The sequence below is a fragment of the Myotis lucifugus genome, unplaced genomic scaffold (assembly GCF_000147115.1).
Source record: "Myotis lucifugus unplaced genomic scaffold, Myoluc2.0 scaffold_598, whole genome shotgun sequence".
Classification (NCBI taxonomy): domain Eukaryota; kingdom Metazoa; phylum Chordata; class Mammalia; order Chiroptera; family Vespertilionidae; genus Myotis; species Myotis lucifugus.
The window spans coordinates 331277-335250 of record NW_005871646.1 but is presented as its reverse complement, the minus strand read 5'-3'; the positions used below and the strand labels follow the sequence as shown (position 1 = coordinate 335250).

Sequence of the window (3974 nt, the reverse complement as noted above, 5' to 3'; positions counted from 1 at the left end):
ACAAGGGGGCAGGGGGCCCAAACCTCCCTTATTCCGCCCCTGCTCTTTTTCTGACAGGGGGAAAGGGCCGCCCCAACCCCCAGATTCAACCCTTATTCAGTTCCTGATAAGGGGGGGAGCTCCCCCCACCCCCCTGAAAGCCCTCAGACTCATGTGTGTGACAGGGGTGGGGGCGCTCCAAACCCCCCCCCCCCCATGGACCCTGCTCCGTGTGTGACGGGGGTAGAGCCATAACCTCCCCATCGGCCTTGCCCTGAGTGTGACAGTGGGCTGCACCCCAACCCCCTGATCGACCCCTGCTCTGTGGGTGACAAGAGGGGCGGTGCCCTAACTCCCCTATCGGCCCTACTCTGTGCGTGACAGGGGGGGGAGCTCCCCAACCCCCCTGATGGGCCCTGATCTGTGCGTGACAGGGGAGAAGCTCCCCAACCCCCTAATGGGCCCTGCTCTGTGCATGACAGGGGGCAGCGCCCAACCCCCTGATTGGCCCTGCTCTGTGCGTGGACAGGGGGCAGCGCCCCAACCCCCTGATTGGCCCTGCTCTGTGCGTGACAGGAGGTGGCGCCGCAACCTCCCCATCGACCCTGCCTTGAGTGTGACAGGGGGCGGTGCCCCAACCCCCCATTCAGCCCTACCCTGAGCATGACTGAGGGTGGCATGGCAACCCCCCGATCCGCCCTGCTCTGTGCATGATGGGGCAGCACCCCAACTCCCCAATCGGCCCTGCTCTGAGCCTGACCAGGGGCTGCACTTAGGGATTGGGCCTGCCCTCTGCCACCCGGGAGCAGGCCTAAGCCAGCAGGTCGTTATCTCCCGAGGGGTCCCAGACTGCGAAAGGGCACAGGCCGGGCTGGGGGGCCCTACTCCCCCCGCCCCCCGAGTGCACAAATTTTTGTGCACTGGGCCTCTAGTTAAATATAACGAGATAGATTTGTGTATACTAATGTGGGAGGAGCAAGGCCCATGCTAGATTCTTGAGTAAAAAAGGCAAGTTGCAGCCCAATGTGTGTAAGACGATTCACATTTGTAAAACAGCAACAACTATGTTAAACCTCGTGGTTTTACAACAAAAGTGACATATTCCCAGGGCACAAAGGTTTAGAAAGATGAACACCACAGTGTCAACACTGGGGAGTCTTGGGAAGTAGGAATTGGGAGGCGGGCATTTGCTTTGTACCTGTTGCACGGCAGGACTGTTTGAACTTTTGACCATAAGCATTCCTTATTTTTATAATTTTTATAAATTAAACATGTAAATAAAGAAAATGTAGGGGCCTAATGAATCTTCTGGCTCTGCTGTTTGTCTGCAGACTAGGGTGCTGATTTGCAAGTTTTTCAATGGTTTTATTCAGCCAACAAGCTTTTTTTGATCTGTCTGGTTTGAACTTTTGTACGTCTTATTCTTGCCAAAGATAATCAATCCTGTTACTTTCAGATACCAAAAAATTAACCTCTATCAGACCTGCCTGAGCTCCATAACAGCTGGCTCCCTGGACACTTATGAATATTCCTCTATGACAACAGAGCCTTTGTTTCTTTAAAGTTATATTCTTGGATGCATTTTTAATTTGTTCATGTCTTATAAAAAGAGAACACTTTAAGCATTTGTTTTGTCTTGATGGCCAGATATTTTATCCATATGCTGCGCACACGCCACGTGCACATGTGTTTGAGAGAATATGCCACACAGACCAAGGGTTTCTGTCTGACTGACTTCCTCACTGCCCTGTCCCCAGTGCCTAGGATAGTGGCTGGCCCATTGATGTTGCTCACTGTGTGGTTGTCTGTGTGGGCTGGGGATATCACTGATAATTACACACTCTCTCCTCTGCCTTGCACAAAACCACTTTGATACTGAGCTTCCAGAATGACTTTTCAAATGTAAATGTTCTGCGAGTGGGATAGGGAGGCCATTTGTGGTATCACCTATTTTACTCTCTGCTGAAGTGCTTCTTGCTGCAAGGAACAGACACCCACCTGGCCCTACAAAAAACAACAACCCATGTGTTCTCTTGAATAGCAGGTGCAGGCTTTGGGCCAGCCAGATCTGTCCATCTCTCAGCTCTGCTGTCTCCAGATAGCAAAGTAGCCGTATCATGTCCAGACATGGCTGCATCCAGAGGCAGAGAAATGGGAGTCTCTGGTTTCTTGGTTTTCTGTTTAAGACCAAGGAAATCTTTCCTTGGAACCTACCACTGGTGGGGAATGAGACCACCGTGACTGGTTTGGCTTGTATCAGTTTGCCTAGTCTGTTCAGGCTGCAGTCACAAAGTAGCACAGGTTGAGTGGGCTATAAACAACACATGTCGTTTTCTCAGTTCTGGAGGCTGGGAAATCCATGGTCCAGAGGCTGAAAGTGTCTGAGGAGGGTCCACATCCTGGTTGTCCCTGCATCCCACCTGGCAGAGGGGACCAAGGAGCTTCCTTGGGTTACGTTTATAAGGGCACTAATCCTACTCAGGAGGGCTCCAGCCTCATGGCCTGATCACGGCGCAAAGCCTCCACCTCCCAGTGCCAGCACCTTGGGGTTAGGTGGCCATTCTGGCCACAGCGGGCTGCTGTACAGACTGGGAGGCTTCAACAACAGAAACTTATTTTCTCACAGTTCTGAAGGCTAAAAGTCCAGTAGCGAGGGCCCAGCAGGGTTGGTTTCTGGTGAGGCTTTTCTCCTTGGCTTACAGCCCTCTGCCTTCTCACCGCATCCTCACAGGGTCTTCTCTGTTCATGTGCCTTCCTGGTCCTTCCTCTTCTTCTATTGGATTAGGACCCCACCTTTATACCTTCTGATATTAGTTACCTCCTTAAAAACTTGATCTCCACACACCGTCACATTTGGAGCTAGGGCTTCAACATATAAATGGGGTGTCATAATTTATTCCCTAATTGGACCCAGCCTGATTTTTGTTGGGAGAGACAGAAATATGAATAAAATCAGGGTTTTGGGGGTGGTGATATCAACAGTTCCTCCACAGTCAGCTGTTACCTTAATTATTCTGGCAACCTAGAGGGACACATGGAAAGGGTGGCATTGCACTGAAGAAGACTTGTTTCATTTTTGGACTTTGGGGCCAGACTTAAATACAAGTCTCATTTCCACCACCAACTAGAGAGTTGCTTGACCGTTCTGAGCTCTGGCTTGCTAGCTGTGAAGGTGGGGGTAGTTCACATGGGCCTCCCAAGGCTGCTGTGAAGAGGAAATGGGAAAGGTATGTGAGGTGCTTAGCCCAGCACCTGTGCATGGTGAGTGCCCCTGTCAGTAGGGCTCTTGTCCTTGGGGTGACCTTGTCTGGAAATCTCTTGGCGATAAGTGTTGCTTTAGGTTCTCCAACGTGATGATTTTTAAAACCTTCCCAAATCACTACCTGACGAATAATTCTTCCAGGATTTTTTTTAAAAACAGGGGCTCTTTTAAAGATATGTAATTGTCATAACACATTTCATACCGCTCAGGAGTTTTCTCGTGTTTCGCGCGCCATCTGTTAAGGACCGCTCACGAGTGTTCTCGTTTTTCACGCCCATGGAAAAAGGAGCGAATCTAGATATTTATGTAAATTTTGTTTGGTCCCTCTTCATAGAGGAAAATGTTTTATGCAGTACCATACATTAAAAAAGTAGTAGGAACTTTAATTGTTTAATTGTTTTTGTAAATAAAAATGTTATAATTATTGAAAAACAACACCTAAAGTGCATTGTGATGATTTAAATAACGTGCAGTTTGCCCAAAAACGTGCGGTCCCTGGCGTATGTCTTAGAGATTTCTATGCGGTACGCAATGTGTTAAGATAGCTCTAGAGCAGTGGTTCTCAACCTTGGCTGCACATTAGAATCACCTGGGAATCTTTTTAAAATCCTGATTTCTGGCCTCATCCTTCCGAAAATTCTGTTTCTTTGTTATGGGGTGGTGCCAAAACATTAGTAACAAAGAAACAGAATTTTCTAGAGATGAGCCCAGACATCAGGATTTTAAAAAGATT

General features: G+C 48.9%; 1 protein-coding gene across 2 annotated transcripts in view; it reads left to right on the top strand.

Moving 5' to 3' along the window:
• The window catches only part of VPS35L (VPS35 endosomal protein sorting factor like), a 161077-nt gene that overhangs the window by 94994 nt on the left and 62109 nt on the right, over nt 1-3974 (top strand). The gene's annotated exons all lie outside the window — the stretch shown is intronic.